Here is a 23,620-nt window from a genome sequence, read left to right on the forward strand (position 1 = left end):
TAAAATAATTACTCAACAGATTGTAAAATTAACTGTCAAGGCTAATTTTAATTTAAATGAGTTTTAAAACAGGCAAAGGAATTTAGCAAGCTAAGTCAATACATCACAAAAAAAATTATTGACCTTGTTAGGACAGGGCATGGCAAATATAGCAACTTAAATAGCTAGCCACATTCTTTTACTTTATTTCAGGTAACTTGGGCACATCTTCCATTAAGAGCAATGATTTTTTTTTTAAAATAATTTCTATTTGCCTCATTTTCCTTCATCAAATGCCAGTCAGGCAGGTAACCCTGTATACTGTATGAAATACTTCACTTGCAGCCCAACACTAGTCCTCCATCCAAGCCTCGGCTGACAATTACTCTGGGATCTTCTCCAACAATCAGTACATTTTCAGACTTCCTAGATAGACCGAAAGGGGAAGGTTTTGCTCCAGCCCACAAACAACCTAGTCATTTTCTTCATAGGTTCTTTTTACCAAGGAGCTCAAAAATGCAGTAATATCATGCCACCATGTCTGTTCTTGCTTACAGCCTAACTCCAGTACGTGCTTCAAGTCTGCTTGACTGATACCCGCCTATTTCCCAGTGTTCACTGCAGACAAACAGGTCCTTGCTTGCTATCCTACCAAAGACAAAAAAATGTATCTTTGAGGTCCTCAACATCCAAAGATTGTTCACCAAACACAAGCTTTTATCAATAAATGAAAGTAATTTTTTGGTACTTCTCATTTATTATAAAGTACAGTTTTGTACCTACCATAAATGTAGATGTTCGAGTGCTCATACAGCTGCAGTCATAACAGATGGGTTATCCTGCCGTCAGGCGGGTCCTCGGTCGGCCGAATTCCAAAGTCTAGGTCCTGCGTCGGTTGTCGTTGCTTCTTCCCTGACGTCAGTGCGGCAGGGGTATAAAAGAGGCAGCCGACGCCATTTTCTTCAGTTTTTCTTGCCCCAGATGTCAGGTGCCCCCAGAAGGAAGGCAAACATAATGTTATGCAAAAATGCAATGTTGATGAATCAGAAAACAGTAGTTGCAAGCAAATACACCATAAAAGAATACCCCAAAAAGGTTATATGAAAGGTGTTTGTCATAAGGCCTGTCCTAAGAAAGGATGGAGGGAGGGAAACTTGGACTGCAGCTGTATGAGCACTTGAACATCTACATTTATGGTAGGTACAAAACTGTACTATGTTCGTCGTGCATACAGCTGCAGTCATAACAGATGGGAAGAATCCCAAAGCTAAGTAAGGGTGGTAGGCACTAAGTGGAACTAGGAGGGGCTAGGATGCCCTGCAGGACTGCTGTGGCAAAGACCGCTCTAGATTTAGAGTATAGTGGAAGGTGATAGTGCTTGGAGAAAGTGTGCAATGAACTCCAGGTGGCTGCTTCCAAAATGTCCTTGGTAGGGACCCCCCTGAGGAAGGCTGCAGAGGTAGCTGTGGCTCTGGTGGAGTGGGATCTGATGCAAGCAGGCACAGATTTTCCATGAAATGAGTAACAAAAGCGTATGCAGTGGGCTATCCATTTTGAAATTGTCTGTTTGGAAATAGCCTTTCCTTGAACACCTGCAGCATAGGACACAAAGAGTTGCTCAGATTTCCTGAATGGCTTTGTCCTATCCAAATAATAACGAAGTTGTCTGTGAATGTCCAAGGAATGTAGTAGTCTTTCCCCTTTGTTTTGTGAATTAGGGTAAAAGGTAGGTAAGTGGATAGTCTGATTCAAAGCTACACTGGATACTACCTTTGGCATAAAGGTAGGGTTGGTTCGTAAGGCAACTCTGTCCTGATGGAAAATGATGAATGGTTGCACAGCCATGAGGGCCTGTAGCTCTGAAACCCTGCGAGCTGAGGTGATAGCCAGAAGAAAGGCTGTTTTCCATGACAAGTACTGTAACTCTGATGAAGAAGCTGGCTCGAAGGGAGGAAGGGTCAGCTTTTCCAATACGAAGTTGAGGTCCCAAGCAGGGACTGGTGGTTTCCTTGGGGGTTTTATATTCTTTGCCCCTCTGAGGAACTGCCTTAAGAGAGGATGAGAGAATAAAGGAGGATCTGTGTTGTATTGTGCTGAAATGGCTGAAGCATGGATCTTGATGGAGGAGAAGGAAAGTCCATTGTTTAACATCTCAGCTAGGTACTGTAAAATTTGAGGTATATTTATTACCCAAGGATTCTGTCCCTTCTTTTGATTCCAGGCACAAAATCATTTCCATTTTGCGGAGTAGGCTTTTCTAGTAGAAGGTCTTCTGGCCTCCAGGATGACATCCTGCACCTCCTTGGAGAGGAGAAACTGTTGGGAAATCAAGGAATTCTCCATGCAGCTAGATTTAGAGTTTTGAGATGGCTGTGAAGGGTTTTGTAGTTGTGCTGGGACAACAGAAGAGGGACTAGAGGTAGGATCCATGGTGGGGGAATGTGTCAGGCTCTTCAGGAGTGGATACCAGTGTTGTCTTGGCCAGTCTGGAGCAATGAGAATCATTTTCGGCCTCTCTGCTCTGGCTTTTAGTAGAACTTTGGGCAGCAGAGGAAGAGGCGGGAAGGCATAGACTGTCAATGTTGCCGAATTGAAGGAAAGCGCGTCCACTTTCCAGGCCTGTGGATGACAGGTCCTTTAACAAAATTTTTTCAACTGGCAATTTCTGTGGGTAGCAAAGAGATCTATGTCTGGCTGTCCCCATGCCTGAGTTATCTTTGTGAAAACTTGAGGATGCAACTTCCATTCGTGTGGATCTGTCATATTTCTGCTTAGGTTGTCTGCCAGTGTGTTTTCCTTCCCTGGCAGGAATTGTGCCTGTAGTTGAATTTGCAATCCCAGTGCTGTGTTCCATAGGGTCATGGCTTGCCTGCACAGGGGGTATGAATGAGTTCCTCCCTGTTTGTTTATGTACCACATCACTGTGGTGTTGTCTGTCTATCAATAGCTGGTCTGGATGCAGTAGGTCTTTGAAGGTCATAATAGCCTTTTGCACGGCTAGCATTTCCTTTTGGTTGATGTGAAGGTGCTTCTCTTTTCGTGTCCATTTTCCCTGAATGCACTGACCTGTCATGTGTGCTCCCCAGGCTTAGTCTGAGGCGTCTGTTGTGATGATTTGAGTTGCTTGAGGTACACAGAAAGGAAGACCTGTGTTTCTTTGGCAAGCTTGAGCCCACCACATAAATTCCTTTTGAAGGCATGGAATGAGTGGTATTAATTGCTTCCAAGCTGTGGCTGTGTTGAGACCATACGTTTTTTAGGTACCATTGAAGTTTCCTCATATGCAGCTTTGCACATGGGATTAGTAGGATGCAAGATGCCATGTATCCCAGAGCCTGCAGGACTTTCCTTGCAGTTAGCCTGGTGTAAGTTGCCATTTTTCTGAAGTATTGAAAAAGTTGCCCTCGCTTGTCTGGCGTGAGGTAGGCCATCTAGGTGGTTGTATCCAAGCTGGCACCCAGGAAAATTATTTGTTGAGAGGGTATTAGATTTGATTTCTTTTTGTTGACTGTGTATCCCAGGAAGTTTAACAGTTTTATTACAAACGCCAGGTGCTGCAGTAGTATGTCCTTGCTGTGCGCTTGGATCAGGCAGTCGTCCAGATATGGGTAGATTTGTATCCCTTGTAGTCTGCAGAAGGCGATTACTGATGTCAGGCATTTCGTAAACACTCTGGGCGCAGTAAATAAGCCAAAGGGCAATGCAGAGAATTGGTAATGGGTTGAACCTGCAAGAAATCTGAGGTATCTTCTGCAATCTTGTCTGATAGGGACATGCAGGTATGCCTCCTTGAGGTCCAATGTTACCAGCCAAGGCTCCTTGCCCAGCATGGGAAGAAGCTGCTGTAAAGTGAGCATCTTGAATTTTGGCACCTGTAGAAAAGTGTTTAGGATGGATAGGTCTAAGAGAGGTCTCCAATCTTTGTCTTTCCTTGGTACCAGGAGTAGTCTGGAATAAAACCCTTGACCTTGTTCTTTTGCAGGTACCTCTTGAATTGCTTTCATGTCCATGAGAGCTGAAACTTGTTTTTGTGCCTCTGCCCTTTGATTTTGTGGCAGGTTTGGCATGCCTCTCATTTTTGGAAGGGTGTGAAAGTGGAACTTGTAACCTCTGTCTATAATGTCCAGAATCCATTTGTCTTTTGTAACAATATGCCAATTTTTTGAGAATAATGTCAGTTTTCCGCCCAAAGGTGCTGCCATTAAAGCTTTGCTTGGCAGGTGTAGGGGGAAGTCATTGTGTCTGTTTTCTGAAAGACTGTGATCTATCTTCTCCACCTCTTGGGGTTGGTGCTTGCCACTGTCTGGCTCTGAAAGATCCTTGAGGTTGCCCTCTACCCTTTGGACGCCTGTATCTGCTCCTTTGAGGTCTGTCCGTGGCTGGAAAGGACCAATTTTTTGAAGGCCAGTTTCTGCTGAAACGTGGAGGCTGAACCTGCAGGAAATCTTTCACTGTTTGCATTGATTTCGCTTTTTCCTCCATTTTCTTTAGCACTTCCTCAGCTTTAACACCAAACAATTCATCTTTTTGAAGAGGTGCATCTAATAATTTAGCTTTGACATGATCTGGTAAGGTTTGCTCTTTGAGCCAAGCATGCCTACGTATAACAGACCCCGTAACAGCAGCTCTACATGAGGCCTCTAAAGCATCAAAACCACACTGCAAGGTATGTTTACCCACTTGCTCTGCACCATGCAACAAATCCTGCAACTCTTTTAAATCTGGTTGTTCTGGTTGTGTCATTTTGCTTTTCAGCTGAGATCAAAAACTGTTGATACTTTAACATATGGAACTGACAGTTTAATGCCCTCATGGTTAAAGTGGCCGAGGTGTACACCTTTTTCCTCCACCTTTCTAAAGCTCTGGAATCTCTCTCTGAAGGTAATGGGTTTTTAGCAGTAGAGGCCTTAATTCCCTTGGGACCCTGTGAAATAGTTTCTGGGTCAGCAGTATGGCTTTTATATAGGAACTGGTGAGAATCAGGAACCCGGTAATACCTGTCTGGTTTAACAGGAGCTGGAGGCAAATAATCAGAATTAAGGCTGGCTTCTGTGTACACATCATCCAATATATCTAAAACAGGAGGGATAGCCAGAGGCCTATGCTGGGGGAGCAGAAGAAATTCCCTGAGCCTTTTCTTGGAATCTGAGTAATCTTGGCCTTCCCAGTGAAAGTGTTCCCTCAATGTATGCAGGGTTTCCCCAAAGAAAGGGGGGGGGGGTCCCTCCAAAGGGGGGAAAAAAACCCCAAAGAGGGAAATTAAAGGGAAACCCTGTTATGAAAACATTATTAGCTTTATAGCTCTCAGCATGCAAAACAACCACTTACCTCAACAGTCATATGTCATATGCCATGATGGCCCCTCTGAGGCCCTTCTGTCTCCACGCGATTTGGGTCACTCTAGTCTCTCCTTCCAAGAAACATCATGCAGCTGCTACATCTTATTCTGTCCCTGAATTCACCCAGAAGAAAGATGGTGGGAAGGACAGGAAGGGTGTAAAAATGAAACAAACAAAGACCACTGCTGCCGAAGGTTACAAAACCAGATCAATAAGAAAATGTATGCTTGGCAGGCGTGCATCTACTGAGCCTTACTTTCACTGGTTACACAACTGTGCAACACTTCGAACTGAAAGTTAAACTTACTGCATTCTTTTATTTAATGTCAGGATTCTGGACTGAAATGCATTTTATGGAAGAATCGAATACTGCAATACAGAAGAATTGTAAGTCATACACAAAGAGCACCGTGATTCGTCTCTTTCACCTATGAAGTGGTTCCCATTTTTACCCTAAGTTTTAATTGTACTATTTTTTTTTTTTTTTTAACTGCAGGCATCGTGAAGTACCATTCCTCAAAACGAACAAAGGAACTCGGATGGGTCATACCTAAGGCCAGATGGGTAACATGTCTGGAATGAAAGACATGACATGTGAAATCCTTCCATTCCTGTGACACAAGACTAAAATATCTACACCTCTTGTGTTCAAGCAAGGCAGACCCATTTGGACAGTAAACTAAGTGAGAAAAGTGTTTACACAGAGTCCTATAAGATGCTGGCAGTTCCTTATATGTTCATTGAAACAACATGAAAACGATCTGGGCACCACAATTCAATGTAAGCAACAGCACTGGGACTAAAAATCCTCATATTCTAAACAGTCAAATACCAAATAATCCAGAGCTGTAAATAAGTTAGGAAAACTTGGACAAGATTATCATACGCTGAATGTCATAATATTAAAAAGATAATAAAAGCCATAATTTCAACAGATTGTAAAATTAATCACTGGCTAAAATTTTAATTTAAATGAGTTTTTAAAACAGGCGAAAGATTTAGCAATTTAGTCAATACATCACAAAAAAATTATTGACCTTACATTTAGGACCAGGGCATGGCAAATATAGCAACTTGGGGTCACATGGCTAGCCACATTCTTTTACTTTATTTCAGTAATCTAAAGGCACATCTTCCATTAAAAGAGCAATGATTTTTTTTTAAAAATAATTTCTATTTGCCTCATTTTCTTTATCCAATACCAGTCAGGCAGGTAACTTCCTGTATATTTAACCTGTATGAAATACCACTTAGCAGCTCAACACTAGTCCTCCATCCAAAGCCTCGGGTTGACAAAATTTACTCTAGGATGCTTTCCAACAATCAGTACATATTTTCAGACTTCCTGCAGGGACTGTGAACCGAAAGGAAAGTTTGCTCCAGCCTGACATCGGTAGTCATTTCTCTTCATAGGTTCTTTTTGCAAGGAGCTCAAAAATGCAGTAATATCATATTGCCAGCCATGTCTGTTCTTGCCTTACAGCCTAACTCCAGTACATTAGCTTCAAGTCTAGCTTCGACTGATACCCACTTCTATTTCCAGTGTTCACGGCACGACAAGCAGGTCCCTTGCTTGGCACCTCCTACCAAGACAAAAATGCTCTTTGAGGGTCCCTCAACATCCAAAAAGATTCGTTCACCAAACACAAGCTTTTATCAATAAATGAAATAAGTAAATTTTTGGTACTTCATTTATTACATAAAGGTACGGACTTTTGCCTTACCTACCAGCAAATGTAGAAACTGTTAGGAGGTGCTCATTTGTACAGCTGCAGTCACCAACAGATGTGGTTATCCTGCCGTCAGAGGCGGGTCCCCGGTCGATGTCGGAAAGGCGAATTCCAAAGTCTAGGTCCTCGTCGGTTGTCGCTAGCTGCACTGGCGATCAACTGGTCCCTGACGCCGGGGTAGAAGAGGCAGCCGGCGCCATTTTCTTCAGTTTTTCTTGCCCCAGATTGTCAAGGTGCCCCCAGAAGGAAGGCAAACATAATGTGCAGTGTAAAGTAAGTGTTGATGAATCAGAAAACAGTAGTTTACCAAGCAAATACACCATAAAAGAATACCCCAAAAGTGTTATATGAAAGGTGTTTGTCACTTTAAGGCCTGTCCCTAAGCAAAGGATGGAGGGAGGGAAAACTTGGACTGCAGCTGTATGAGCACTTGAACATCTACAGGGCGCACCATGGTGTGGTGGGTACAAAACTGTACTATATTCACACGTACGTGCATACAGCTTTGCAGTCATAACAGATAGGGAAGAATCCCAAAAGCCGGTAAGGATGGTAGGCACTAAGTGCTGGAGCTAGGAGGGGCTAGGATGCCTGCAGGACTGCTGTGGCTAGAAGCCCAGCTCTAGATTTAGAGTATAGTGGGAGGTGATAGTGCTTGGAGAAAGTGTGCAATTAACTCCAGGTGGCTGCTTCCAAAATGTCCTTGGTAGGGACCCCCTGAGGTGGAAGGCTGCAGAGAGGTAGCTGGTGGCTCCTGGTGGAGTGGGATCTGATGCAGGCATTTCAGATTTTCCATGAAATAGTAACAAAAGCGAGTATGCAGTGGGCTATCCATTTTGAAATTGTCTGTTTGGAAATAGCCTTTCCTTGAGCACCTGCAGCATAGGACACAAGAGTTTACTCAGATTTCCTGAATGGCTTTTGTCCTATCTGGAAATAACAACGAAGTTGTCTGTGAATATCCCAAGGAATGTGTAGTAGTCTTTCCCTTTGTTTTGTGAATTAGGGTAAAAGGTAGGTAAGTGGATAGTCTGATTCAAAGCTGCACTGGATACCTCTACAGCAGGCCAAAAGGTAGGGTTGGTTCGTGCGGCAACTCTGTCAGGTAGGCTGATGAAAAATGACAACGGTTGCATTGCAGCCATGAGGCCTGTAGCTCTGAAGTACCCTCTTTGAGCTATGGAGGTGATAAGCCAGAAGAAAGGCTGTTTTATGACCAAGTACTTTGTAACTCCTGATGAAGAAGCTGGCTCGAGAGGGAGGAAGGGTCCAAGCTTTTCCAATGTCTGGTTGAGGTCCCAAGCAGGGACTGGTGGTTTCCTAGGGGGTTTTATATTCTTTTGCCCCTCTGAGGAACTGCCCTTAAGAGGATGAGGAGAATAAAGGAGGATCTGTGTTGTGTTACGTGCTGAAATAGGCTGAAGCATGGATCTTGATGGAGGAGAGAAGTGAAAGTCCATTGTTTAACATCTCAAAGCTAGGTACTGTAAAATTTGAGGTATATTTATTACCCAGGATTCTGTCCCTTCTTTTGATTCCAGGCACAAAATCATTTCCATTTTGCGGAGTAGGCTTTCTAGTAGAAGGTCTTATGGCCTCCAGGATGACATCCTGCACCTCCTTGGAGAGGAGAAACTGTTGGGAAATCAAGAGAATTCTCCATGCAGCTAGATTTAGAGTTTTGAGATGGCTGTGAAGGGTTTTGTAGTTGTGCTGGGACAACAGAAGAGGGACTAGAGGTAGGATCCATGGTGGGGAATGTGTCAGGCTCTTCAGGAGTGATACCAGTGTTGTCTTGGCCAGTCTAGAGCAATGAGAATCATTTTCTGCCTCTCTGCTCTGGCTTTTAGTAGAACTTTGGGCAGCAGAGGAAGAGGCGGGAAGGCATAGACTGTCAATGTTGCGAATTGAAGGAAAGCGCGTCCACTTTCCAGGCCTGGATGACAGGTCCTTCAACAAAATTTTTCAACTGGCAATTTCTGTGGGTAGCAAAAGAGATCTATGTCTGGCTGTCCCATGCCTGAGTTATCTTTGTGAAAACTTGAGGATGCAACTTCCATTCGTGTGGATCTGTCATATTTCTGCTTAGGTTGTCTGCCAGTGTGTTTTCCTTCCTGGCAGGAATTGTGCCTGTAGTTGAATTTGCAATCCCAGTGCTGTGTTCCATAGGGTCATGGCTTGCCTGCACAGGGGTATGAATGAGTTCCTCCTGTTTGTTTATGTACCACATCACTGTGGTGTTGTCTGTCTATCAATAGCTGGTCTGGATGCAGTAGGTCTTTGAAGGTCATAATAGCCTTTTGCACGCTAGCATTTCCTTTTGGTTGATGTGAAGGTGCTTCTCTTTTCGTGTCCATTTTCCCTGAATGCACTGACCTGTCATGTGTGCTCCCCAGGCTTAGTCTGAGGCGTCTGTTGTGATGATTTGAGTTGCTTGAGGTACACAGAAAGGAAGACCTGTGTTTCTTTTGGCAAGCTTGAGCCCACCACATAAATTCCTTTTGAAGGCATGGAATGAGTGGTATTAATTGCTTCCAAGCTGTGGCTGTGTTGAGACCATACGTTTTTTAGGTACCATTGAAGTTTCCTCATATGCAGCTTTGCACATGGGATTAGTAGGATGCAAGATGCCATGTATCCCAGAGCCTGCAGGACTTTCCTTGCAGTTAGCCTGGTGTAAGTTGCCATTTTCTGAAGTATTGAAAAGTTGCCTCGCTTGTCTGGCGTGAGGTAGCCATCTAGGTGGTTGTATCCAAGCTGGCACCCAGGAAAATTATTTGTTGAGAGGGTATTAGATTTGATTTCTTTTTGTTGACTGTGTATCCCAGGAAGTTTAACAGTTTTATTACAAACGCCAGGTGCTGCAGTAGTATGTCCTTGCGCGCTTGGATCAGGCAGTCCAGATATGGGTAGATTTGTATCCCTTGTAGTCTGCAGAAGCGACACAGATGTCAGGCATTTAAGTAAACACTCTGGGCAGTAAAATAAGCCAAAAGGGCAATGCAGAGAATTGGTAATGGGTTGAACCTGCAAGAAATCTGAGGTATCTTCTGCAATCTTGTCTGATAGGGACATGCAGGTATGCCTCCTTGAGGTCCAATGTTACCAGCCAAGGCTCCTTGCCCAGCATGGGAAGAAGCTGCTGTAAAGTGAGCATCTTGAATTTTGGCACCTGTAGAAAAGTGTTTAGGATGAATAGGTCTAAGATAAGTCTCCAATCTTTGTCTTTCCTTGGTACCAGGAGTAGTCTGGAATAAAACCCTTGACCTTGTTCTTTTGCAGGTACCTCTTGAATTGCTTTCATGTCCATGAGAGCTGAAACTTGTTTTTGTGCCTCTGCCCTTTGATTTTGTGGCAGGTTTGGCATGCCTCTCATTTTTGGAAGGGTGTGAAAGTGGAACTTGTAACCTCTGTCTATAATGTCCAGAATCCATTTGTCTTTTGTAACAATATGCCAATTTTTTGAGAATAATGTCAGTTTTCAACCAAAGGTGCTGCCATTAAAGCTTTGCTTGGCAGGTGTAGGGGGAAGTCATTGTGTCTGTTTTCTGAAAGACTGTGATCTATCTTCTCCACCTCTTGGGGTTGGTGCTTGCCACCGTCTGGCTCTGAAAAGATCCTTGAGGTTGCCCTCTACCCTTTGGGCGCCTGTATCTGCCCTTTGAGGTCTGTCCGTGGCTGGAAAGGACCAATTTTTGAAGGCCAGTTTCTGCTGAAACGTGGAGGTTGAACCTGCGAAATCTTTCACTGTTTGCATTGATTTCGCTTTTCCTCCATTTTCTTTAGCACTTCCTCAGCTTTAACACCAAACAATTCATCTTTTTGAAGAGGTGCATCTAATAATTTAGCTTTGACATGATCTGGTAAGGTTTGCTCTTTGGGCCAAGCATGCCTACGTAACAGACCCGTAACAGCAGCACTACATGAGGCCTCTAAAGCATCAAAACCACACTGCAAGGTATGTTTACCCACTTGCTCTGCACCATGCAACAAATCCTGCAACTCTTTTAAATCTGGTTGTTCTGGTTGTGTCATTTGCTTTTCAGCTGAGATCAAAACTGTTGATACTTTAACATATGGAACTGACAGTTTAATGCCCTCATGGTTAAAGTGGCGAGGTGTACACCTTTTCCTCCACCTTTCTAAAGCTCTGGAATCTCTCTCTGAAGGTAATGGGTTTTAGCAGTAGAGGCCTTAATTCCTTGGGACCCTGTGAAATAGTTTCTGGGTCAGCAGTATGGCTTTTATATAGGAACTGGTGAGAATCAGGAACCCGGTAATACCTGTCTGGTTTAACAGGAGCTGGAGGCAAAGAATCAGGATTAAGGCTGGCTTCTGTGTACACATCATCCAATATATCTAAAACAGGAGGGATAGCCAGAGGCCTATGCTGGGGGAGCAGAAGAAATTCCCTGAGCCTTTTCTTGGAATCTGAGTAATCTTGGCCTTCCCAGTGAAAGTGTTCCCTCAATGTATGCAGGGTTTCCCCAAAAGAGAAGTCCTCAGGGGGGGAGACCGAGGGAATAGACTCCTCTGCATCAGAGTCTTCGAATGGAGAATAGGCATAATCCTGGTTCTGAGGTAATAGAAGCTTGATCTGAGGAAGGGTAGTCTTCCTCTAATCTGGGCCTTTTGTCAGAGGGGGGTTGAGAACCCCTGATAAGAGTAATCAAATCCTCAGCCATTTTAAGCATCTGTTTTTTAGGCATGGTGCCTTGAGAGGGTGTCTGAGGAACCTGTTTTTTGGTTTTCATGGCTGTTTTAGATTTAGTGAAGGCTTTAACAGAGAAGGATGAAGGCCTGAAGATCCCTTGAGAAATAGCAGGCCTGTCTAAATTCTGAGTTTCCCCGCCTGGAGTGGCGTCGGCATCTGTAGTAGGAATGGGGGCAGAGGGGCCTGCGACCTCGGGTACTGAAGACACCGGTAATGCATTGTCATCGGTACTCAGGGGCTGCGTAGGCGCCTCGCTGAATACCGGAGAACCGGTAGTCGGCCTTAGCGTGGTTTCAGTAGGTGGTGCGGACCTCGTATGTCGGTCCTTATCTTTCCGTTTTTTTGCTCAAAACGGGAGTCGGAGTATCCGACGACATAATATAATTAAACTTTTTGCCAAAAGTGAAGGCTTAACTCCGCCTCGACGCTTAATAGTGCGTTTGTTGAATCTAGCACAAAACGGCAGGCCGAGGGCGCGTGGTCTGGTCCTAAGCAAGGTATACAGAAAGAGTGGAAATCCTTATTTGCTTCCCACAAGAAATGCAATTATTAACTTTGACATCGGTCTGGGGCAAGAAAAGTTTCCCCAACGGGGTACTTAGCTTTCAAGAAGACTTCGGCTGAAATACTTTCGTGAAACCTCAGGAGCTGGCCGACCGCACTTGCGAACTGCTTCTGCTTCGGGCACCGCGGACAAGAAAGACTGAAGAAAATGGCGTCTGCCTCTTTTATACCCCTGCCACTGGCGTCAGGGAAGAAGCGGCGACAACCGGCCGGACCTAGACTTTGGAATTCGCTGACGAGGACCCGCCTGACGGCAGGATAACCCATCTGTTATGACTGCAGCTGTATGCAAGATGAACATCTAAAAGGTTTCAGTGTGTCACCAAACCAAAGGATTGTTTTCTCTACACTAAGTGTGTATACAAAGCCTACAATTCTTAATCTTTCGGCTTTTCCCTGTTGGGGATCGCCACAGCGGAACTCCAGTCCGCTAATGATTGGAAGTAGATTTTTACGGCGCCGAGTTGCCAGCCCGAAGCCCATCCTTCAAAGAAGGCACATCCATTCCCGCACGCACCTACCTGCATGTCTTTAAACATCACTTGACCGCAGAGAGGACATGCAGACTCCACACAAAAGGCGCTCCAGACGAGAATCGAACAGGAGAACCGCTTGCTGTGAGGCGACAATGCTAACTACTGCACCACCGCGGCCACATACAAACCCTACAATGAAGCTCCTCATTTACAAATTAATTTAATCATTTCCACACGTATGACTTTAAAGAATTATAAAATGGAACAATACAATATATTTGAAACTGCAAGTTAAGACCAGGTCTCTGCATCAATGTGTGCTCATGAGGATTTTTATTTGCATACTCCCTGGGTTTGATGAGTATAGCAAATAAGAAGACAGACTAACCACAACTGGTAAGCTAAAATATAAAGTGTACAACACAGGACACAACAAGTTATATAAATATGTTATGCTACTCAACGCCAGGAGTTTAAATCTCAAAATGCACGCGCTCGAAGCACTCTTCAGTATAGAGAACGTCGACATCTGTGCAGTAACTGAAACCTGGTTCAAGGCTCCACAGAGCACCCCAGCACTACCGGGCTACAACTCACACCACGCAATTTGGCCACAGAATGTGGACCGAAACACAAAAGGAGAGGGTGTATCCATATTCATCAAGGATACCTACACCAGCAGGTTAGTCAACCACCAAGAACAAAAAACTGATGTGAAAAACAAGAAAAACGGCTCAGGAAAAATGCCAACATCCACAAACAAGTATTTAATAAAATCAATGTCCTTTAAAAACCAATGTTGTGATGAAACAAAGTCCAAAATAAGCCAAAGAACAAGAATCAACAAATCCAAATGTAAAGAGCTTTTTGTCTGTTAATATAAACAGACGTCTTCAGACCCTTCAGCTTGTTTCATCACAACATTGGTTTTTAAAGGACATTGATTTTATTAAATACTTGTTGGTGGACGCTGGCATTTTTCCTGAGTTTGTTTTTCTTGTTTTTCACCTCCAGGTTAGTGGTGCAGCATAATACCTCCGAGATCATCCATGTGCAACTAATATCAGGCAAATCTGCACTGCAAATTGTGGCCTGCTACAGATTACCCTCCATGACCCAGGACCACCACTCCGCCTTTCTGGAGACACTGGAAAACATGAAGGTCCTACCGAACACCCTGATATTGGGCGATTTCAATTACCCTACCGTTAACTGGGAAAACTACTCAAGTACAAACTCCCAGGTCCAGTGCTTCCTGGAATTTATCAACTCAAATGCCCTGGATCAGCTGGTAAACTCCCCTACCAGAGGTGAAAACATATTGGACCTGCTCATCACCAACATGGGCGACAGGTGTTCCACACCGGAAGTCAACCCATCACTGGTTAGATCAGACCATAAACTAATCACTCAATGTCCACACCACACCATACCACCACCTCCAACCAAGGAAACCACAGTGAAAAACTTTTCTATAGCAAACTTCACCTTACTTAAGACTGAGGTAGTAAGTTTCACAGCCCCCACGCTAAAGGATAAGAGTGTCCAAGATGCAGGAACCTTTACAAATGCACTCTATGAGCACCTACAAGGATGCATGGATCGTGCCATCCCTAGCAAAACCAAGACTCACTCCCTAAGAGAAGGAAACCAGTCTGGTGGACCCCTGCCATAAACAGGCTATATAATAGGAGGAGGAAACTAGTTCAGAAAAAAGCAAATCCCAAGAAGGAAAGACATCCCTGATCAGTATCAGTAAGAAACTAAGGTCCCTCATAAAATCCTCCAAGGCTAACTTCAAAGAAAAATAGCCAAGGATTTGAAAGATAACCACAAAGCCTTCTTTAGCTATGTCAAGAATCTAAGTAGCAACTCGATATGCTCTGAGCTAGTGCAAAATAGCACAAAATATACTGAACCCACTGATATTGCCAACATCCTGGCAGACAGATTCAGTGCAAACTTCACCCCCCCCCCCCAAAAGAGCCCACAATGCCGGAAAAGTGTAGTGTCCCAGAAATCACAGGCACTTTTAGGTGAAAACAGCCCTTTCAAAAGCCAAAAGCACAGCATCAATGGGGCCAGATGGTGTCCCAGGCTGCGTCTTGCACCTAACTACAGAGCGCAATCTAACCCCCACCTAAACGCACTGTTCAACCTCAGCCTCTCCACAGGCTACATGCCCATAGAATGGCACACAGCAACGGTTATTCCGCTCCACAAAGGAGGGGCCACAACTGACCATGGTAACTATCGCCCATAAGCCTGACTAGCCTGGTATGCAAGGCTATGGAGCGCATCATCATGGAACTCATTAACAAAGACATTGGGAACCTTCAAACATTTGACCCGACCCAGTTCGGCTTTGTTAAGGGCAGATCATGCTCTACTAAACCTGGTTGACTTCTTTGAGACAGTCACCAAGGCCATAGATAAGGGAAGGCAGTTCACACAGCCTACCCTGACCTACCATAAGGCTTTTGACACCATTCCCCACTCGAATTATAGAAAAACTCACCAGCCTGATAAAACTTCAATCAGAGTGCCAAGGCTCAAGGAGAAGAGTTCTCCACAAATAAATCCAGCAGAGAGGACCTTTTGGGGTCTTAATCTTTCCGCATAAATTGCTTGAACAAAGGATGAGAAAACAATGGTGGGTCACAATCATAGTGGGAGTCCGAAAATTGCTGCAGCATGAACTCCATTAATAGAAGAGAAGAGTAGCGGACAAACCTTGTCCAGTAACTCAGTAAGATATTGAAGAGCCACACTTAAATTAGGCTCAGAAACATCAAAATCCTTTGCTGCACTCCAAAATAAAAATCTCTTCCATTTATTCATGCATACCATTTTCTTTGTACTAGGCCTTCTAGCTTCCAAAAAATAACATTCAAAACTTGCTGTGGAAGTGGAGGCCCACTATGGTTCGTAAAACAGAATATGCCAGGCTGTTAGGTGCAGAGAGTGAAGCTTCTGACATTGAGCAAAATGACTGTCCCTCCTGAGACAACAGGTGTGGAATCGAAGGCAAAGGCCATGGAGGCTTCCTGCACTCAGGCTTCTCAGTAATGGGTACCAATGCTGCTCGAGAGGCCAATCTGGAGCTATCAAAATCATCCTTGGCTTGTCTTGTCTGGCCTTTAGTAGTACCTTTGGGGAGGGAGAGGTGCAGAGGCGGAAAGGCATACACATGAAGATTGCTCCAATTGGAAGGAAAGTAGCATCCACTTTCCAAGCTGTGGGATGAAACTTTTTGTGCAAAACTTCTTGGCAGCTGGTGGTTTAGTGGAGAAGTGAACAGATCTATGTCTGAGTTCCCCATGACACTGTCAATTTCGAAATACATGAGGATCCAATTTCCACCTGTGGGGATCCATATATAATTTGGTCTGCTCAACACATCTGCTAAGGAGTTCTGTGCCCGCAGAAAACCTTGCCTGAAGATTTAGCTGTAAACTGAGAGCAGTCTCCCACAAAATCATTGCTTGCCTGCATAGAGGATAAGAATGTGTCCCCGCCTTGCTTGTTGATGTACCACATGACAGTTGTGTTGTCTGTTAGAATCAACACCTGCCCTGGAAGAAGTAAATCTTGAAAGCTATTAATGCAACCAACCAAGCTAACATCTCTTTCAAGTTGATATGTAGATGTTGTAGTCTGGCAGGCCACTTGTCTTGTATCCACTTTCCATTCAGATGAGCTCCCAAGCTTTGTCTGAGGCATCTGTCGTTAGAATCTGACTCGCCTCTGGCCGGGTCACAGAGAGTCCCTTTGTTTAGGTGACATTCCTGGAGCCCACCACAACAATTCCTTTTTTGAATGCAAGGTATTATTTGAATGACAGTGTCCAAATCCTGGCAGTGCTGTGTCCATACATTTTGAGATACCATTGTAGCTTCCTCATATGCAGTTTGGCATTTAGGAAGCACCAGAATACAAGATGCCATGAACCCTAAGGCTTGAAGGACTGTCCTTGCAGTCAGCCTGGACTGATGAGACAACTGATGAAAGTAAAGGGAAAGATTCTTTTGTTTGTCCAGGTTCAAAAAAGGCCATCTCTGGGATGCTGTATTCAGTCTCACACCCAGAAAGCACATGTCCTGAGAGGGTACTAGACTGGACTATTTCGCTCACAGAATACCTCCCAGGCATCTTAGCACTGCTATCACATAATCCAAATGATGAAGAAGCTCGTCCCTTCCTTGAGCCAGAATCAGGCAATCGTCCAAATAAGGATAGATCTGTATTCCTTTTAACCTGAGGGAAAGCTATCACTGGAGCCAGAACCTTCGTGAACACTCTGGGCGCAGTAGATAAGCCAAAGGGCAATGCAGAGAACTGATAATGAGAAGTCCCAGCTAGAAAACGCAGATACTTCCTGCAACTCAGTCTGATAGGAACATGAAGATAAGCCTCCTTGAGATCCAAAGTTACCATCCAATGATCTTTGCCCAGCAGAGGTAAAAGCTGCTGTAACGTCAACATTTTGAACTTGGGAATGTCCAGATAAGTGTTGAGGAGAGATAAGTCCAAAATTGGTCTCCACGTGTTCCCTTTCTTTGGTACTAGGAACAGGCGAGAATAAAATCCTAGGCCCACTTCTGGCATAGGGACCGGCTGTATGGCCCCTATTTGGAGTAACAGAGAAATTTGCTTGTGAGCCTCTATTCTTTGTTGAGGAGGAACGTCTGGCATGCCTGTGAAAGGAGGCAAGGTATGGAAATAAAACCTGTAACCTTGGTAAATGATATCCAATACCCATCTGTCTTGATTAATTAAACTCCAATTTTCTTTGAAAAAGTGCCAACCTTCCTCCCAAAGGTGCTGCCAGACAGAGAAGGTTCTGGCAGCTGAAAAGGTAGGTCATTGGGTCTGTTTACGAAAGGACTGACCCCTGCCCTCACCAGAAGACTGTGCAGGAGAACTCCCTGTTCTAGGCCTGAAAGAGCCCTGAGCTCTGCCCCTGCCCGTCTAGATCTACCCCAGACTGGGAATCATAAGAAGGATACGCCCACCCCTTAGTAGGCCAATTTCTACTAAACTTTGGAGGCTGAACCTGCAAAAATCTTTTAACAGTCTGCATAGACTTAGCCTTGTCTTCCATTTTCTTTAAAACTGCCTCAACAGGAGAACCAAACAACACATCAGATTGTAAAGGAGCATCTAAAATCCTTGTTTTAACATGGTCAGATAAATTCTGATCCTCAGCCAGGCGTGCCTGCGAAGAACTGACCCAGTGGCAGCCACCCTAGACGAGGGCCTGTACAGCATCAAAACCACATTGCAAAGAATGCTTACCCACCTGTTCAGAAACATGTACCAAATCTTGTAACTCTTTACAATCAATACCTTCCGCCAGAGCATCAACCTTAGACTTCAATTGAGAAAGGAGATAATTTTGGTATTTCAACATGTGAAACTGGCAATTCAAAGCCCTCATAGCTAGAGTGGAAGAAGTATAAACTTTCTTTCCCCATCTATCCAAGGCCCTGGCCTCTATCTGTAGGAACCGGATTCTTGACAACAGAAGCCTTAACACCCTTAGGTCCCTGACTAACAGTTTCTGGGTCTGCCCTAGGACTCTTAAAAAGATACTTATGAGCTTCAGGCACCCTGTAATACCTATCCGGGTTTAACAGGGCAGGAGGCAAAGAATCAGGATTAAGAGAAGCCTCTGTAAAACATCTTCCACCACATCCAAAACAGGAGGTATAGCCAAAGGCCTATGCTGGGGTAAAACAAAAATTCCCTAAGCCTTTTCCTGGAATCAGAGAAGTCCTGACCTTCCCACTTAAAATGTTCCCTCATGGAATGAAGAGTTTCTGAAAAAGAAAAATCCTCAGGAGGAGAAGCAGAAGGAGTAGAATCATCCCACATCAGAATCAGAATAATGGGAATACTCCTGCACGTCTTCAGCCAACGTCTCTGAAACATCCGAAGCCTGCTCAAAACTCCTAGCTCAGGCTCCACCCTAGGTCTCTTATCAGGAGGGGGCAAAGAACCCCTAATCAAAGTAATCAAATCTTCTGCCATTTTAAGCATATGCTTCTTGGGCACAGTTCCTGAAGAACTAGGGGTGACACCAACTGAAGCTAAACCTGGCCTGCCTCTGGGAGAAGCCTTGGAAACAGAAGGAGAGGGCCTAACCACCCTAGGAAGGGAGGGGAGTACAGTAACCTGAGAAGCCCCCTCAGCCTGACCTGCCTCCTGAGAGGCCACATCCTGCAATAACAAAGTCTCTCCCTGGGATCCCAAAGAAACCTCCGGTGGAACCACCGGCTCCACCGACACCTCTAGAGAACCGGCGTCCGGTACAGACAGTTCTTCTAGCCTAGGCTTAACTGCTTTGTCCTTGCGCTTCTTCGAGGAGCGCGCCGGAGCATCCGACGGCATTTTATAATTGCACCGCTTCCCGAAGACTAACCTGGCACAATCTAACCTTCTCTTTATAGTGCGCTTATTGAATCTAGCACAAGAGCGACACCCAACAACGTCGTGCTCAGGCCCTAAACAAGGAATACACAAAGTATGATAGTCTCTATGCGGTATCGGTTTCCCACAAGAAATACAATTATTCACTTTTTCTGACATCCGGTAAACCACTGAGGCAAGAAAAAACTAAAATATTCCCCAACGGGGTACTTAACCAACTTTGACTCGGTCTGAAACTCCGAAATCGAACAATTTCAGAACGCCAACCGGCACTTGCAACGCTGCTTCTGCATCGGACCATGCGGCAAAAAAGACTGAGGATATGACGTCGGTCATGCGCATTTGTACCCTGGCGTCCTGATGTCAGTCAAATGCGCCTTGACCGACGTCAGCCTTATACTTTGATATTCGGGCCGACCGAGGACAGCGGACTACCCAAGTGTAAGGACTGCAGCAATGTGAGATGAAGAACATCTTTTCTATAGCAAACTTCACCTTACTTAAGACTGAGGTAGTAAGTTTCACAGCCCCCACGCTAAAGGATAAGAGTGTCCAAGATGCAGGAACCTTTACAAATGCACTCTATGAGCACCTACAAGGATGCATGGATCGTGCCATCCCTAGCAAAACCAAGACTCACTCCCCTAAGAGAAGGAAACCAGTCTGGTGGACCCCTGCCATAAACAGGCTATATAATAGGAGGAGGAAACTAGTTCAGAAAAAAGCAAATCCCAAGAAGGAAAGACATCCCTGATCAGTATCAGTAAGAAACTAAGGTCCCTCATAAAATCCTCCAAGGCTAACTTCGAAAGAAAAATAGCCAAGGATTTGAAAGATAACCACAAAGCCTTCTTTAGCTATGTCAAGAATCTAAGTGGCAACTCGCAGATATGCTCTGAGCTAGTGCAAAATAGCACAAAATATACTGAACCCACTGATATTGCCAACATCCTGGCAGACAGATTCAGTGCAAACTTCACCCCCCACCCCCAAAAGAGCCCACAACAATACCGGAAAAGTGTAGTGTCCCAGAAATCACAGACGCACAGGTGAAAACAGCCCTTTCAAAAGCCAAAAGCACAGCATCAATGGGGCCAGATGGTGTCCCAGGCTGCGTCTTGCACGAACCACAGAACGAACTAACCCCCCACCTAAACGCACTGTTCAACCTCAGCCTCTCCACAGGCTACATGCCCATAGAATGGCACACAGCAACGGTTATTCCACTCCACAAAGGAGGGGCCACAACTGACCATGGTAACTATCGCCCCATAAGCCTGACTAGCCTGGTCTGCAAGGCTATGGAGCGCATCATCATGGAACTCATTAACAAAGACATTGGGAACCTTCAAACATTTGACCCGACCCAGTTCGGCTTTGTTAAGGGCAGATCATGCCTACTAAACCTGGTTGACTTCTTTGAGACAGTCACCAAGGCCATAGATAAGGGGAAGGTAGTTCACACAGCCTACCCTGACCTCGCCAAGGCTTTTGACACCATTCCCCACTCGGGAATTATAGAAAAACTCACCAGCCTGAACATAAACCCCTACGTCACGAGATGGGTTGCCAACTGGCTTACAGGCAGAACTCACATGGTAAGAATAGCAGGCTCCAGGTCTGACTCTAAACCAGACACAAGTGGTGTCCCGCAAGGCTCGGTCCTGGGACCCCTACTGTTCGGCTTATACTTCTCAGACGTACAGGCAAACACGGGAGGACTACGGTTAACCAAGTTCGCCGATGACTGCAAACTGGGAGCCATAACTGACTCTCCAGCTGACACATTCTCCAAAAGGGCCTTACTGAGATGGACACCTGGTGTCAAAGTCGTGGTCTCAAGCCAAATGCCAAAAAATGCATAGTCATCCCGTTTGGGAAAAACAAAACACCCATGAATTACCACATAGGTTGCAGCCCCCTTAATACAGAAGAGGTAATAAGAGATCTGGGGAACCAGGTATAGTAATCTCTCCTTTGACAATCATATTGCCAAAGTAGATAATAATCTCTCCTTTGACAATCATATTGCCAAAGTAGTTTGGAAATCCTTCTATGTGACCCATCTAATTACTAAGGGGTTCACATCTAGAAATAGAGAGGTTATAGTGCCCCTCTACTCGTCACTCATCAGACCCATCATAGAGTACAATGCACCATTTGGGATGTACCTCACAAGACACTTCCAACAGCTGGAAAGACCACAAAAGTACCTCAACAAGAGGATTACTGGCCTCAAACATATGTCCTATGCAGCCCGACTGGAAAAACTCCAGCTGTACTCAGTCGCATATCGCTTACTCAGAAGTGATCTCTGCCTAACTTACAAAGCCATGTCCAACTCAGAATTGATGAACATGCGCCACCTAAAGAAATCCATGTCACTGCGAGCCACTCGCTCTAGTGAGCTAAACCTCGCCACAACAATAAATAGAACATGCTGGAGGGATAGATTCCTGTCACAGAGACTCCCCATTCTATGGAACAAAATTCCTAACTACATTAGGCAGAGCCCCTTCACTAACTCTCTTCAACAGAAACCTTGACGAGTGGATGGGTAACAGAAAATACACCCCTAGGATCACTTCACTGGCTCTTCTTGACAGAGGCTCAGTTAATCAATGGGGCGGCGAACGCTGACACACTCTGGCTAGGCTTATAAATGACCTCGGGCAGATAGCCTAGTACCTACCTATGATATTTTAAACAAGTAGCTCTTGCCACAGCAATTACCTAGCACTCTCTTTACTGACTTAATACATTAGCAAAAAAAAAAAAATACCAGTGATGAAAAGCAGTGAAGTACGTGAATGGTATACCAATCTCATTTTAGGCATGCACGCTATGGCTATTCCTGATTTCGTTTCTATTCATCTACTCATTTAACATCTGGCAAGACAGCATTTGCACCCCAAATAAAAATGTCCACCATCATGTGCTGCAACCAGAGAATAAAATCTAGTACAATCTACAGAAAATCCTTAATCCAGTAAGAATGGTTTCTAAAAACAGCCGCTGTGCATGCTGATGCGCTCATTACTTCTGATATTCATCTAGAACACTTTTCTCCCCCAACAGACATACAAAGACAGAACTGGCATGTAATCAAAACTCAGCACTTTGTGTTCAGCATACCAGGCTTTCAATAAGAACAACTTGGGGAACTGCCGTCTTGTCTCGGCTGATGTGCCTCAAATGGTCTTACAGACAACGTATTACTTGGTGAACACAATAATGAAAATAAATAAATACTTCACAGAATGATTTACTTGCCAGAAGAAGGAAAAAAAGAATGACAAAGGACTTGCATTTTAGCACTTGAAGTGAAAAAAAGTCTGATTAAATGGATCAGATGCAACTCAGCTGAAGGAGGACAGTAAAGTCTTCTAAAAATGCCAAAATATTAAAACATGAACACAAGTGCTTATACAGATATTTCTAATTTTAGAAAATAAAATGAAACAGAGAAGCTGGTGAAAGACTAGCTTTATTCCAAATGTGAAGCTTTTGGCCCTCAGGTGAGTGGGAAGAGCTGTGGTTGCAAATGCATATTTAATGCCTGCTCGTCACTGTGAACTGAACAGCCATCAGCTACTAAAAAAGACTTCTGGATTTTTCAAGGACTCTTGCAGACGTTCAACTTACAGGCTTTTTTCCTATCTCGGACAGTCAATTAATAATCCTTTTGTGCAGCAGTATTCTATTCTCTTCTTTCACATTTATTTCACTTTATGCTTTCACTTTATAACTAGTTCTGCTTAACATTTATACATTGTTGAAAAACTCTTTTAAACACACTGAAAAACATTTATACATTGCTTTTCACCTGTATCGACTTCTTTCACATACTATACATATTTGTGATTTTATGTAAAAGTGACTAGTTGTACCTGTACAACGCGGGTTGAGCTTGAAACTGATAATTTTTAATCACTGTCCTACCCCAGTAAACAAGCTTAAAAAAAATAATACCTTGTCAAGGTAACCTCTCTTTGGCACCAGCAAGCCTACTGATTTTGGTTAATGAAGCACCCACAATCTGGTTCTCTCAACATTTGGAAACAATCACTTGACAAGTGGTTTCCTGTTATGGATGTTGTCTTTGTCAGAAATTCAAACATTACAAAAAGTCTGTTAGAAAACTATACAGTGTTCAGTCAATAAGGCATAAACCTCAAGAGGTTTTCATCCCTTCATTTTCTATAGCTCCCTACTGAAAGTGCAAGACAAGTAATTACGAGTTTCTCACCTATGTAAACTAACGTCTGAATGAACAAATTTTACAGCACATCCTGAAGTTTGCTGTCATACCTGTAAAAGTGTTTTCCCTACTTATAACGAAGCCTGTCACAGTGACCAGCAGTCAAAATGCAAGAACCAGCCGAT

General features: G+C 44.2%; 1 protein-coding gene across 3 annotated transcripts in view; it reads right to left on the minus strand.

The window, feature by feature from the left end:
• Positions 1 to 23,620, minus strand: part of FLOT1 (flotillin 1) — a 791,904-nt gene that overhangs the window by 256,909 nt on the left and 511,375 nt on the right. The window lies entirely within an intron of this gene.

This window comes from Protopterus annectens, chromosome 9.part0 (genome assembly GCF_019279795.1).
Source record: "Protopterus annectens isolate FY-2018-M chromosome 9.part0, PAN1.0, whole genome shotgun sequence".
Classification (NCBI taxonomy): Eukaryota; Metazoa; Chordata; order Ceratodontiformes; family Protopteridae; genus Protopterus; species Protopterus annectens.